The following is a 16174-nucleotide window of genomic DNA, read 5'->3' as shown; positions in this document are numbered from 1 at the left end:
TATATTATAGGCAGGCTGGCTGTGTATGATCTTGTAGGCACAGCCCACTTTAAGAAAGAGAGTATCTCCCAGATCAGACTGCCAAACTACTCAGGAGGTGGCTTAGTTTCTATGAGACTTGAGGCAGCTGTGCTGCCCTGTGGAATATGAAAGAGAAGCAGATTTATGCAGAGAATTCAGAAACCCATCCAGCATGTTCAGTATGGTCATCAGTATCTGAAGTAATGCTAAAAGCAGACTGAGAGGCAGAGTGCTATAAGGCTGTTTTCCTTTCCCAGAAAAGGAGACCCATTACCCCAGGAAGCCTAGAGAAAGAGGCTCTGCCCAGCTCAGGAGCTCAGGGAAATGGACATGTTGCCGTAGGAGGAGAAAGGTGTGGGCCTTCCTGGAGCCCACCAGCCTGAGCAGGACTCTGGCATGGGAACATGGTCTGGAACTGTGCAGGGTCACTGGTCCTCTTGGCTGGCAGGCCTCCTGTCCTGTTAGGTCCTGTTGAGAGATCCGGGAGCTGTGGCCACATCCGATGGCTACATCTGTCAACTGTGTCACAGGAGATCTTATAGGGGAGCCACACACTTGCAAGGGGAGGAAAGTGGCTAGGAAGCCAAAGATAACTTCAGTTACTGGTCTGCTCTGGTTGCAGCTATTGGAGGCTGCCACAATAGAGGCAATAAGTAGGGTACTGATTAAATAGTGCAGAAGTTCCCACAGGGGCCAGCTGATATAGTAGAAGCAGAAGAGATACAACAGGTAAAAAATGAGGATCATTATCAAGTCACAAATGCTGTCCTCTTCACAGGAGCTGTTGGCACTGTAGTCTGTCCTCAGGGAGCCCCACACACAGGTAAAGGTAATCAGCAGGGTGACATAGGGATCCCCCCCACAGTGATTGCCTTCATTGATTTGAACATCACTGGGTTTGCTGGAGGCTTTTATGCTGTTCTGACATACTACAGTCTTCTCTCCAGGGAGTTGTTTCACTAAAATCAGAGTAGTTTTTTCTACATTATTCATACTGATAAAGTTTTTCTCTGTCTGTAGTCCTTACATGCTTGTGAAAGGACTGGAGGTGACCATAAGTACTTCCATCTTCATTACATTTGTGCAGCTTCTCTTCAGTTCCCAAGTACCTACATGGCTTCAGTCCAGTATGAGCTCTAATGGGCCCATTTAGTGATAAATGTAAATCAGGGAATTTCTACAAGCAAAGTTTTCAGCCAATTTTAAACCACTTTATTTCATGTTCGTATGAGTATCTGTTGATAGCATTTCTCTACCTCTGTTTTGTTTTGTTTTGTTTTGTTTTGTTTTGTTTTGTTTTTTGTTTAGATTGGTCCAGCTATTTTTTTCATTCTTCAGTCTGCTAGTCATCCCAGGTTCTTCCTATAACAGCCATGTTCATAAAAGTTTCCCTCATCACATCTTTGTAGAACTTCTTTTGGGTTGGATTTAGCAATGCCCACTCCTCCACAGTGAAGTTAACAGCCACATCTTCAAAGCCACTGCCTTCACTCTGAGGCATGAGAGTTTCCCAGGGTCCTTGCAGACAGTAGAAGTCACAGAATTGCATCTGTGCCACTTTCAGAAACATTCCCCTGGGTGCACGTGTAGACAGTCTGATAGCCCCCTCTGAGGGTGGCCCAGCGCCAGCCTTGGGTCCCTAACCTTCTATATTAATCAAAGATAAAACAACTGAACACCTACCCAAAGTATATGAAAGACAGTTAAAGAGCTCAGAAGTGAACGGTAACCAACTTGTTTTTTTTTTTTTTAAGAGAATGAAAAAATAATTTTAAAAATAGACATTAGAAAAGATATAGAATTTTACTAAAGAAAATAATGGGAATTCAACAATGGTTACTATAGTGCATATTGTTGTCTTCAAATTAGTTGTTCAAATTACCAGATGCAAGCATGCAAAATTGGTCCCAAAAGTTACAAAAAATTAAAAAGGAGAGAAAATAATGTGTTAACTGCTCCTTTCAGTAGACCAGCAGTAAATGAGTAGACTTATCCAAGCTATCCTATGTATATTCATATATATTTCTTTTTCCCTTCTTTTTCTTTTCTCCTTTCTCCTTCATCCCAGTTGTGTCTTCCCTTTTCTCCTTCATCCCAGTTGTGTCTTCCCTTTGAACAGATTCTGTCCCTTTTACAGTGTCTATTGTACCGTTCAGATTTTATTTACTCTTTCAGGTTCTTACACTGGCAAGACAGAATGATATGCACACATGCAATTCTCATTTGATTTACGAGTGTGATCCCTAATTGCATCCATTTACCTATAAAAGTCTTGAGTTTTATCTTTTTATAGATGAGTAATACTCCATTGTGTAAAAAAATTTATTCCTTCTTCAGGTGATGAGCATTGAGGTTGTTTCCAAGAATTAGTTATGACAAATTGTGCTACTATAAACATGGGTGGACATATATCACTGGGGTGTGATGTTTTCAGTTCTTTTGGAAAAATACCCAGGAGGCGAATAGGTAGGATAAATGCTACCTCTACTCCTAGTTTTTTTTTTGAGGAAATCACACTGATTTCCATTTTTGAAGAGACAAAGAAAAAGATAGCCCTGTACTCTAAGATGTTGAGACTGATTAAAAAATAACTTTCTGTACCTTGATTTTTTTTTTTTACTTTAAAGTTGGGTTTTGAAGGTTGCAGGCAGGCAATGGACACAGCTCTGCAACCCATCAGTCCTATATTACCTATTCAAATTACGTTGTATAAACCTGACATACTATACCTTGACATCTAATAGCTAACATACACTAATGCTTAATTGTGGTGGAAGAGGAAAAGTGAACTTTAAATCAGTAATAACATCTTCACTTATATTGGTCATATCCACTATTTTATAGTTTTAAAAATTGTTTGTATGTAGTAGATTTAAAACCATAGTTACCCACAAAATTCATATTCTTAGTAACATGTTTTTTATACCACTTCGCGTTTTACTTATTTCCTGTCTGTTTGCTAGTTTACCTGATAAGCGTCTTTGTGTAGACTGGTGGATTACCTTACATGTTGATGAACTTTTTTCTTTTTAAGTTGGAACAAACATGTTCCTTAAATATTTGTGATCCATTGGGAACATTCAAATGTAAACAAATACCATTCTGTAACATGTACATCAAATAAATGAACATTTATAGGATATTGAAAGATAAAAACAGTATTTGGATGCAGAAATGTTTGGAAGGAATAACTAGAATTTCCTCATAGCTCATGGCATGCAGGAAAGAGAGTAGCATGTATACAGGTGCAAGAATGTGAATAATAATGCTGTTTATAAGCATTATTTTTTAGTGTTGTGGGGAGGAAAGGGCATGCACGTGCTAATTAATAGATGATGGCAAAGAGGCAGAAGATAGATATTTTACCCTACCATTCTCATTAAGAACTTGTGGATTTATTTTTAATATCATAAAATATGAACTATCTAAGATAAAGTTCCTTGTCTACATTGAGGAAACCCTTTAAAAAGAGCAGATTTTATAGAGATATTTGTATTATTTTGTATTTTTTCATTTTTCCTCTATAATTTTTCAAAAGACAGATCCACTTTTTCTAAAGACAAATTGGAATTAGTTGTAAATACAGATTGTCTTTGTGAAAAGAAGATACTAGTGGATGAAGTATACACAATGTAATAAAAGAATAAAAGAATTTAAGATTTTGTGTGCACACATGTGACACATATGTGCCAAGTTGTTCTGTTCCATTTTAAATCTTTTGTGCTCATCAGATGCTGCCATGTACTAAGGTACATTCTTCCTGAACACCTGCTGTCAAATGCTTCGAGTCTTTTCTTGCACAGTAGTGTGGATTTTTATAAGAACTGAGCAAACCCAACATGAGACAGATACCCTTCAGACTGACTTACTTATTTTAATACAAATACATGCTCAGATGTTGACATTCAGAAATCTTTTTTGAAAATACTATTTTTCAAAGAACAGTATAACTTTACCACCTAATCCAGAGCCTGGCACATAATAGCTACTCAACAAATGTCTGTGGTATTGAATTGCTTTGTTAAGCCCCAAATTAAGTATTAAAGACTTCCTCAGCTCTTAGTGGAATGATTGTCTTAAATAGTAAAATGTGAATTGAAATGTTGTTTGAAAAACATTGTTAGCGATGAAAACTGAAGTTGTGGCCTATCATAAGAACCAGATTTTAATATGGCCATTATTGTTCTTTTTGCAGAATAATTTCAAACTCATTTAAAAGAATTCCTGTTGTTTCTTTATCTTACTTTGTACAGTAGAGGGGTATTGTTCAAAGGGGAAAATATCTTTCACCCATTAAAGTACTTTCCACAGTTTCCTGTGGACTATCAAATAAAACAATCTCCTTTCCATTTTGTACCATGTGCCATTACCCACATAAAATGCATAGTTTTTTTTTTATCTACCCTCATATCTATTTCTGAACGTGCTCTGTCAGTGTTTCCTAAAACATTGTTTTCATGATATGTCACATATGAGACTAATAACCAGATACAGTCACTGTCTGACTGCCTAAAGGCTGTGGCTTCTCTGAGCTTTTTGACACTCTGGAGAGCTGAAGGAAACCATATCTAAGGAAACCTCAGTTCATTCCCAGTGTATGTCTGAACTACGCTGTGATCGTGGTATACCTCTTACCCTTCCAGAAATGGTTTGTATATTGCTTTTCTGTTCCTTCTTTCCACATAATGTTCATTTGCCTTTTTCTACTGTCAACTTACAAGTAAACTTTGCCTTATCAGTTAATACTAAGCCTCATTTGGATTTTGGAAATGTTTCTGGTTTTTTAAAAAGGGAATTTGAAGGTTTTTGTTTCTAGTCTCATTGATCTTGGGTTCTTAGAAATTCTTACTTTCCTGGGGTTTGATCCCTAGGCTTGCTATGCCCCACCCCAGGGGCGAACTGAGACTACAATTGAGACTGGGTGTAGTGGTGTGCACCTGTAATCGCAATTCTTGGGAGGCTGTCAACAGGTGGATCACTACGAGTCCAATCTAGTAGTGAGATGCTGAACACCCTATAGACCCTTCCCTAAAAATACAAGAAAGAAAGAAAAAGAAAAGAAAAGAAAGAAACAAATTCTTTCTTTTTTTCAAAACCACTTGTAATATCATAATTTTCACAGCAAATGATCACCTGCTGCACCAATAATGACTTTCTTTCCCCCACCCCTGAGTATATTGTCCATGGTTTCAGATATGCCCATCTCAGAAGGATTACTTATATAAGGATGTGTGTGTAGCACAAATATATATCATTATTACTGATTCAGTCAAGCACTAAAGATCCCAACCTGTTTCTTGTGAAAAGGGTACCAGGGTGAAGGTTATAAGTGAAGAATTGACAAAAACTAACCAAAAACGGGGATACAAATGAACAACCACTCTGTATCTGTATATTCAAAATAGAGTAGATATACAGCTCCATTCTCTTAATTCAGTGAATAGAGAGGTTTGTTCTAATAGTGTTTGAGGCAGGATATCAAGTCTGCATCTTGTACAGTGAATAACTACTAAAACAACAATATGCAATGTATTAATTATTGAAAATATACTAGTAATCGGTTGTGAAACTGTCTCATTGCTATTTGTTTCTCAATAAAAATATAAATAAATGTTTCTTCTAGATTACATAACTGGAAGTCTTTATCTGCGAATCTGTAAATTGCCATTAGAATAGTTACAACCACAGCTTAATAAACAGTATAGTTAGTTTGGCTAAGAATACTAATATTTGAAAATACACATATGAGGAACAAAAACAGCTCAATAGCAAATGACTTGTACAGAATTTTTTCACGAAGAAGTCATACAGTATATATATATATATATATATATATACAAATCAGAATAGATATACAGCTACTTTCTCTTGGTCAATGAGAAGAAAGATTTGTACTAATAGTGTTTAGCAAGATATGTCTGTATCTTGAACTGTGAACAATTACTATGAAGACAATATGCAATGTATTATTGTAGCTGTCCTACTAACCTGTTTTGAAACGGTCTCATTGTTATTTCTTTATCAATAAAATTAATGCAAAAAAGAAAATAAAAGTAAAAAAAAAAAAGAATTACAGAGAAGTTCAAATGATTTGTCCAAACACATAGATGATATTTGGGTTAAATTTTTCATCTGGTTGAGCTGATTCTTTTGCCCTCACTTTTTAATTTTTAAGCCAAACTACAAGTTTAAAATATAATCACATAGGCAGAAGACCCATAGAAGATTTCATAAAGGAAAATACTTTTAAACTGAAACTTGAGCAAAGGTGAAGCTTGCCTAATAGACTTAACAAGGTAAAATGTCATTGTGAGGAGAAAGTAAAGATGTCTCAGGGCAGGGAGGGAGAAAGCAGAGCAGTGAGTGTGGCCAGCGGGTACTTAGTTACAGTTGGTGCCACAAGGTGAGAAAGGTAAAGGAGTAGCAGATAATATGGAGAATGACTCCCAAGTTGTAGCATATTTGAACCTAGGTTTTGCCTTTGAGATATGTGTAGTTAACAAATAGGAAGTTATGGTATTTGTAATTAGGATGTTCACTTTTCACTATGACATGGATTAAGAGAAGGAAAAGACATAAAGAATTAAAACTGTGGGCAGAAAAACAACTAGCAAGGCAGATGGGTTATTCAAGACAAGAGATTATCTTGGCATGACTTAACTAAGTAAACACTAAATGCTTTGTATATGCCATGGGCAAGCATTGAATAAAATGAAAATGCTGCTTGCCAACAAATTGTATATAGCCTGCAATTTGTTAAGATTGTAAATGAACATAAAAAAATGGTTGAACAGATATGACAGTTTGCTCAGATCTAAGAGGTAGCATTAACCATGCTGGTAATCAGTTGTATTTAGGGGAAGCATGTTCCTCAGAATAAAAGCCAAGACCTCTTTGAAATAAATACGTTAGTGTTGTTACCAGCCAATCCAGCTCTCTCTCTCTGTTTTCTGGGATGACTTACTTCATGAATGATTATTCATTGATGTGTTATTATTAAAACTGTAAGGACTTAAAGCTGCTTTTCTTTCTTAGAGGAAGGTATATTCTGCACCCATATACACTCCTTTAAACATCATTTTAAATGAACGGAAGCCAATGGGATCTGATTTTTGAAAGTGTCTGTTTTAATACTTTGTTCCATGCTAATTAAATTAGATTTGACCACTGCAAAGACAACAAAATGCAATGTATTAAATATTGAAACTGTCCTACCAATCAGTTTTGAAACTGTCTTATTGCTATTTGTTCCTTAAATAAAATTAATCTTAAAAATGAAAAAAAAAAAAGTGAAAGAAAATGTGACGTCGAACACTAGACTAATGGATCTTTGGAAATATTGTACTTTCAACTTTTTTTTAAATAAAGTGATTTAAAAAAAATAATAAATTAGATTTGACCATTTGATAGAATATGAACCTATGAGAGTTGAGTTTAAAACTCGTAAAATATAAGGCAGCCCTATAACTATACCATAAGATCATGTATGACTCCATGTTACATGCCAGAAATAATTTGAGTCCTTTATGTAAAGGTCAAAAGAATATTATTTTATATCTAACATGTTTTCAGTAGTGGTCATGCAATATAAGATTTGGGCATTTCATTGAGTTAAAATAGCTAGGAAGATAATATGGAATTTTTTACAAACTGGGGGCTAAAAGTCCATTTAAAAGAGCAGGCTCTTGCCTAGCATGTATAAAGGCCTGGGCTCCACCTGCAGAACTGTGAAGAAACTAAAAAAAAAAAAGGATGATCCAATGCAATCATTCTTCATCAGTGACACAAAAGCAAATTTCAGGAAAACTCCTGGAATTCTTTGTAGAATTGTATGAGAATTTATTTTGTACATACAATGTTTGAAGGGGAATTCTTGTCAAAGGCACATGGTGATCTGCAATTAAACTGTGGCCTTTATTTTCTATTTTATCTATTCCCAAATAGAAGATTTCAGCAGCTTTCTTTTTGTGAACATAATTTTTATTAGTACGTATTTGTCATACATAATGATCACATTCATCATAGGAAATTTATACCTCTACATAATATATCTTAATTCTTTTTTCCCCATTCTTCACCCCTCCTTTCAACCCTTCATCTCTTCCAATTACAAAATATTTGTTTTAACTCTTTTGGAAAGATACCTAGAAGGAGAAGAGTGGAGTCAAATGAAATCTGTAGTTTTAGCTTTTTGAGGAATCTCCTTACTGATTTCCATATTGGTTGTACCAGTTTATATTCCCATCAGCATTGGAGAAAGGTTCTTTTGTCCTATAGCCTTGCCATCCAGCATTTGTAACTAGTTAGTTTCTTGATGCTAACCACTCTTTCTGACATGAGATGGAATCTCAGCGTTTTAATTTGCTTTTCTTGAATGACTAATGATGTGAACATTTTTTCATATTTTTATTTGCTTTTTCTATTTCATCATCTGAGAAATGTCTATTTCAGATGCCCATTTGTGGATTTCGGTCCTTAAATTTGAGAGCTAGAGAGAGTCTGTTTTGTTTTGTGTTGTTTTTCTGAGTTCTTTTATTTTAGATGGTGTCTTTTCTGTTAAAAACATTTCTCTCATTCTGTGGGTTGTCTTTTCATTCTGTTGGGTAAGTTTGTGCAAAAATTTTCTAATTGTATGTGATCTCAGTTGTTGATTCTTTATATTTTCTGTGCACTTGGAGTTTTGCTCAAAGTCTTTGCCTATACTTATAAAGTTTTATCTGTTCTGTTTTTCATCAGATTGTTTCTGATTAAACATTTAGATCTTTGATCCGTTTTGATTTCAATTTAGTGCCTGATGAGAGATACAGATTTAGTTCAATTTTCAGCATCTAGAAAGCTGATTTTCCCAGCATCATTCATTAAAAAGGCTGGCTGGCTTGCATCTTGCATTCTCATTCTCAATCTCTCTGTCTCCCTCCCTTGCTCCCTCCCTCCCCCGCCTCCTCACTCCCTCCCTACCTCAGTCTCTTCCCTCTTTTCCTCTCTCTTTCCCTTTCTCTTTCTCTCTCCCCCCTTTCTTTCTCTTTCTCTGTCTGTCTGTCTGTCTGTCTGTCTGTGAAGGTGTTTGGCCGCTTTGGCAAAGTCTGACATCCCTTCCTACTAAAAACCCTACAGAATACTGGAATAGATGTGTTTAGAGCTGTTCTTCATCTTTTCTTCTATTTCATTGATACACAGGTCTGTTTTTTGCTAAGATTATTTTGTCTAGGTCTGTGAAGTATGCTATTGGTATTTTGATTGAGATTGCATTATTTTTGGAGTATGGCCATTTTTACTCTATTGTTTCTGTCTATCCAAAAACAAAGAATATCTTTCAATTTTCTTTTGTTCTTTTTTTAGAGGACTGTAGCTTTCATTGTATAGGCTTTCCAGATTGATTTCTAAGTATTTCATTTGTCATGATGCTGCTGTGAAAGTTGTGGTTTCTCTAATTCTCTCTTAGTGAGAGTGTTTAGGTGGCATTTTTGAGGTCTTCACATTATCATCAAACAGCAGTAATTTAAATTCTTTCTTATCTATATTCCATTTCTGTCTCCTGTCTAATTGCTCTGGCTAATATTTTCAGAAGTAGATTGAACAGGAGTGGTGATGGTGAGCACCCTTGTATTTTTCCTGATTTTAGAATGAAAGCTGATAATATGTGTGAGATAACTTTGATTCCTTTGCATTTATCTATTGCATATTCTATGAGCTAGTATGTGGCCAATTGTGAAGAAAGTCCCATATGCTTCTGAGAAGAATGTGTATTTTGTTGTTGGATGGAACACTGAAGATATCTATTAAGTCCATTTGTTCAAAGCTTTGGTTCAGCTATGACATTTCTTTCATTTTTTGTCTTCTTGTTCTATTTGTGACAGTGGGGTTTTGAGATTCCCCCACAATTGTATTTTCTGATTTTTCAAATCTGTTAGTGTTTGTTTTATATATAGTTTGATATGTCAGTATTTGGTGCAAAAATACTTATGATTGTCATCTCTTCCTTTTGGATTGTCCCCTGAACAAGTATGTTGTGACTTTTTGCCTCTTTTTGGTTTAAAATCCACTGTGTCTGCAGATAGAATAGCTGCCCCTGCCTTTATCTGGATTCTTGTCACATGCAGTATTGTTTTTCATCTTTTACTTTCAGTTTATGAATATTTTTTTGAGTGTGTTTGTGTGCAATATATTGATGGATCTTGTGTTTTGATCCATTCTGCCAATCCATTTCTTTTGATTGGTGAGTTAAGACCATTTATATTGATGCTTATAACTGATATGTATTTACTTATCCTTATCACAATATTTTCCTGCTGTTGGTTCCCTTTCTTCCTTTTTATTTAATTTCTTGCCTTGCCTGGTAGGCTCATTATATTGACATTCTTGGAATTGTTGTTCAGCTACTCTTGTAGAATATTCTTCAGAACTTTTTGGAGTGCTGATTTGTTAGTCATGAATTTCTTCAGGTGTATATTATCCTGGGAATATTGTATTTCTCCCATCAGTTTTGAAAGATAATCTGTCATGGTACATCAATCTGAGTTTGATGTTGTTTTCTTATAGGGCTTGAAATAGTTCACTTCAAGTTCTCCTTGACGTAACAGTTTGTGTTGAGAAATCTGCTGTGTCTTTGATGGGTTTTCTTTTATAGGTGATTTGTTTCCTTTCTCTAACAGCTTTTAGTATTTTGTTCTTCCATTGAATTTCTATAATCTTGTTATATGTTGTGCTGTAGATTTTTTCTGATCCTGTTTGGAGTTCCACATGATTTACTTATTTGTATCTCAAGTTTTTTTTCCATACTTGGAAGGTCTGCTGTATTTTGTGAAGAGGTTTTTTTTTCTTTTAATGTCCATAATGCTGTCTACTCAGTCTTCACTGATTTCAATTAATCCTATATTAGTGTTCTTTTAATCTTCTAGCATCTATTAGATTGATTTAGATCTTGCTTTTTTTTTTTTTTTTAGCAGAATCTATTTATTGAGGGAAAAAAAGCTCCTGTCCAAGAGAGGGACAGGAGGAAGGCCTGAGCAAGATGTCCTCCTTAAAGGTTGAAATATATATATATATATTGTGTGTGTGTGTGTGTGTGTGTGTGTGTGTGTGTGTGTGGCTCAGGCTCTCTGAAGGGCAGGTCTGGTAAAGCAGGTGGAGCTGGGGATCTAACCACAGTATCCTGCACCTTATTGCATTTGCATGAGTAGGCACTTAAACAACTGAGCTAACCCTCAGGCCCCCCAGACCTTACTATTTTTAAAGTCTGTCAGTTGGTAATTGCCAAGCACAACTGTGTCTCCTAGATGTGACATTTTAGCTTCACATTGGCTGGTTCTGCTGCATATACTTGCAGTAAAATTTTAAATTACCTAGATTTCTATTTGTATCTTTTATGGAACCTAATTATTTTCTGTGTTGTGTATTCATGGTTTCCATGTCTTTCCTAAGCTCTTCTATATAGTTTCATCTTCCATATTTTCTCATTTTCAATTTTTTGTTAAATATTTGTTTTCTTCATTGAGAGTTGTAAAGTACTTATTGTGGTGGATTGACAACTGGTACTCAACTTGTTACACCCACCTGAGCAGAACCAGCATGATGCTGGTTGTGGAGGATTCACCTGAGGACTGTTGCCAACAATACAAAAGGGAGAACTGAAAAGGAAGAAGTGGAGGCTGGTAGTTTTCCTGAAGCAGGTTGTCATGCTGGCTTTTCCGATATGAGCTCAGCTGTTATCAGGACCTTGTTGTTGCTAAGAATGGCTTACGTTTACTTTGAGGGAGCTCTGGTCCTTGAGCATCACTTCCTGGTTCCAGAGGGAAGATGGTATACTGCTCAGTCTCCTGAGGAAGTTTGTCATGCTGGCTTTTCTGCTATGACCTCATTGTTGCTGAAGATGGCTGTGGTACTTTTCCAGAGAGCTCTGTTACTTTGATTGTCCCTTCCTAGCTCCAGTGCAGGTCCCTCAGCCGGCTAATACAGATCCTTCATCCCATAGGTACAGATGTTCCAGCTTCCACCACTGACCTTTGGGCCTTCCCAGTGCAGATTCATGAAAACAGATTTGCTTGAGACATTTCATGGGCTCTGGACCTCTGTTTGGACTCATGGGGGTGGGGGGTATTGTTATGGGCTCTAGTTCTTTAGCTGGACTCATGCAGGACATTACCATGGGATCTAGGTCCTTAGCTGAATTCTTTTGGTCTTTAGTGTTAGGACAGATTTCCTACACTCTTTGGGTGATTACTATAAACTAATCCTATAATTATGTATCCTGTATTAAGTAGTTTCCCTTGAAAACCCTGACTAAAACACTTATGGTATATAGCTTTACTATTAGTATGAAGACCTCTTTAGGAAGTGATTACTTTTCTATTCACTAGGCACAACTGGCTTTTGGCTTTTGTGTCTGTCCCAAGTTCCTGCCTGAAGAAATATTTATTAGTAATGAAGTGTTGCCTATTAGGCCTAGCACCCAGTTCTTTGGTACTGAACTATAGTGTCATTTATGACTCTCAGACATTCCAAGTAATGGCATACAAGGAAGGTGAATTGATCACAACTACTGTGTCACTGTGGGTAAAGTAGACAATCAGTAATACAGCATCAACTTTTATTTTGCCACCTTCAACTGTATATGCATTTATTGTTTTAAGACAAATCAGAAAATTATGTATAGTTAATATCCATTCAGTAGAGCAGTTTTACTCTAAGGGGAGAAAAACATAATGGGGAAAAATAGTGCAATAAAAGAAGAGAAAGAGATTAGATATGTGGCTGAAGGAGAAAGGAAGATTAGTCAAGGCTTGAGTAATCTGGTGAAAAGTACAGGAGGGAAAGAAAAGACATGAAAACAAGAATAGAACTTAACTAAAAACAGTATTCACATTTATAAAAAAAATCAAGGGAAAAAAAATAAGAAAATTTTCAGTGATTTCAAGCCTATGGTTATCTCCTGGGATCCAAAGTTTTGTGGTAGTGAGCAATCAGGGTGCACTCTGCTCTTACTGGTATGTAATGGAGGTAGCCCAGATACATGCCAGATCACAAGCCTGAAGCAGGATTAGGGCAGGGTGTCATTTCCTGGTACTTTCAAATCCACAGAAGTTTAGGCTGACCCTGGCTCCTTCTTTTGAGGTTGGGGCCTGAATCATTTGCCCTACCAGACTCTATGTGTCTCTTTCTTGCCTGACCATGGCTCCATGACCCTGTATGTTTCCCACAGTTGTCCCTCACCCAGTCACTGATTTCAACACTAGGAGACCTGAGATGAATTCAGAACCCAACTGGCTCCAAGTCCTAGAGGCAATTAGCCCCTCCCTAAAATGGCATCTGACCTAGTATGCTCCAAGGAACTTGGCAGTTGCTTTGACTGGAGTCACACAACTGTTGTAGTGCACAGCATCCACTGCTCCATTCCACTGGTGCATTTCTCCATGGAGTCCTCTAAAGTCATCCTCCTTCCTGACTCCAGGAACCAGGGCGGGGATTGGGGGGTTTGGTTAGGTTGGAGGAGTACAGATTGCCCCCTTTTTTTTTCCATTGAGATCTGTCTCTTCACTTTTTCTGTTGGCTCCAGTTTTCCTTTTGGATTCTTACTGGGTCCAGGGGATTCACCTTCCTCCTCCTTTTCTTCTCCAAGTTATTTTCCAGTGTCTGGATTCCAAATCTTGGAGAGGTTGATTTGTTGCTGCTTACCACTCCATCTTTCCAGAAGTCTTCCCACCTTTATTTTCATGCTTAAAGACAATGAGACTTTTAGAGCTGTGGAGATTTGCCTAAGGTCTTGAATATGTTCTCCAAAAATCAGTTTGCCTTGTGATTAATATACCATTTTAGTGAAGAATCTGCAATATGGCTTTGAAACCAGAAAGGTTGGAGTATTAGAAAGCTTTGGCATGTTCCTTTTCGTTGAGTTGGCATATGGTAATTGTATAATAAATGATCATTTTCTCATGCAGGATACATTCTTCCACCCTAACATTGCAGAACAGTGTTTTTAATAAAAATTCTAGGAAGGGTGTTAACTCATTCAGAATTCTACAGAAAAAAAAGGCTCTTTACACTTTTTTAAGTGTAACTTTCACTGACAAGATGAGGCCAAACAAAGCCTTGCTGGCTGTTGGCCCAGATGTTACAATCATTGCAATATGTTCATGCTGCACTACCCTGAAAAACAAAAACAGCACAGATGTATTCTAAGTGTCCTGGTGACTTAGTTGATGTGTATGTTCCATATATTTTGCTGTGTTTTTCTTTGAGCTATTAGAAAAATTTTAAATAGCCTATAATTTTAGTCTTATCAAAAGAGTGAAAACGATAACTAAAATAACCACACTATTCACAGCTGCATCACTAGCAACTAAAACAGGGCCTAGTACTTAGTAGATGCCCTTTAGATTTATTTATTTATTTTGTTTGTTTGTTTGTTTTCAGTACCAGAGATCAAACTCTGGACCTTGTGCTTGCCAGAGAGGCCTTTAAACCACTAAGCTATCTACTGAGCTATCTCCCTAGCCCTTAAATCCTCTTTTTTAATAAAAGAGCTATTTTACTTTTTAAAACCTGTATCATATGTTACCATGCAATTTTATTGTTTGCCCATTGATAATACATGTGATGTCCTGGCAGGGTATGAAACTAATGTAGAACTGACTCAACATTCATGAATGGGAAATATTAGCCCAATTCCTGTAATTTATTTATAATCTTGGGCTCATTTATTTCCCTTGAAAGGAGTATAACTGTCTTAACTCACCAGATTTTGAGGAAGAATACATACATGTATAAGTGCTTTAAAATTCTAAAACAGCATTGCCCAACATGAAATGGCATATTAGTGTTTGAGATGTTCCAGAACTAGAATTTGGATTGGGATTTCTACAAATTATCATAACACTTTCCTGAAGATTTTTTGTATCTATTAATACAGGCTCAATATTGTTGCATATAAAAATTATGTGAGATTTCGATTTTGTTTTGCTTTGTTTTTTTTGTATCTTTTTAGGAAAGGCTACTCAGTGTTCAGGGTCTCACTACTAGATTGGACTCCTAGTGATCCGCCAGTTTATAGCCTCCCAAAAGCTGGGATTACAGGCACCTGCCACTATGTCCAATCTCAGTTGCCATCTCAGTGCACCCCGGGAGTAGGGCCAGCACAGCAGGCCAGGGGATTGAACCCCTGGCCCCTGCACCTGCCTGCAGGCACTTTAATCCGCTGAGCTATTTGGCTGGCCCTGAGCTTTCAATTTTGGTCATCTGTCTTTTCTCATTGCTGAGATGAAGTACCCAACACCCAAAGTTAAAGAGGGAAAGGCATATTTAGTTCACAGTTTGTAGGGCTTTCAGCCTGTTATCAGCTGGCTTAAGGCAGGGTGATACAGCAGACTGTCACTGCAGAGGAGAAACAGTTCATGGTGGGCAGAAAGTAGCAAAGCAACAAGAGAGGACCACAGCTGTTTCTATCTCTTACCACTTACTCAGACTACTTAGGGTGGGTAGCACTGATACCCTTAACCTTAGTACCCTTGAGGCTACCCATTGCACCATAAATCTATCCCAGCACCACACTCTCTAGATTCAGCCACCTCTAAAAAATGCCCCACATGTGTGAGGCTTTGGGGAGGTCATATAGACATATGCCATAACATCATCATATTGTTTTTAAGATTCATGAGATTATTAATTTATGTAATTTCTTTTTTATTGTTGAGTAGTATTCTATTATATAGTTACGTGAGCACTCATTAAATTAGTAGATGTGAATTATTTACAGTTTTATCCTTCTGTGAATCTGCTATGAATCTCTGTGTTTGTAGATATCTGGTTTTTTCTTGAGTAATCCTATGTAATACATAGAACTACAGTAGTTGGATTATTGTGGCTTGATATGGTTTAACTTCTAAGAAATTGCCAAAGTTTTCCCAAGTGGTTGAACTATTTTATAATTCTGTTAACTGCGTACATCAGTTCTAGTTGGTTCTGTCCTGTATTAACCTTTGTTATTGCCACTATCTTCAGTTCTAGTCATTCTAATGGGAATTATATGACCTCACACCATGATTCTATATTCGCTTTATTCCAGTGATTCATCATGGTGAGCATCTTTTTATATATACAGCTTTCTTTCTGAGGTGATCCAATTTTTTTTTTTTTTTTTTTTTTTTTTTTTTTTTTTTTT

General features: G+C 36.6%; 1 protein-coding gene across 4 annotated transcripts in view; it reads left to right on the top strand.

Moving 5' to 3' along the window:
• The window catches only part of Spata5 (spermatogenesis associated 5), a 344203-nt gene that overhangs the window by 279432 nt on the left and 48597 nt on the right, over nt 1-16174 (top strand). The window lies entirely within an intron of this gene.

The sequence above is a fragment of the Octodon degus genome, unplaced genomic scaffold (genome assembly GCF_000260255.1).
Source record: "Octodon degus isolate 3935 unplaced genomic scaffold, OctDeg1.0 scaffold00256, whole genome shotgun sequence".
In the NCBI taxonomy this organism is placed as follows: domain Eukaryota; kingdom Metazoa; phylum Chordata; class Mammalia; order Rodentia; family Octodontidae; genus Octodon; species Octodon degus.
The sequence above is the reverse complement of the archived record's forward strand: the minus strand, read 5'-3'. Positions and strand labels throughout refer to the sequence as shown.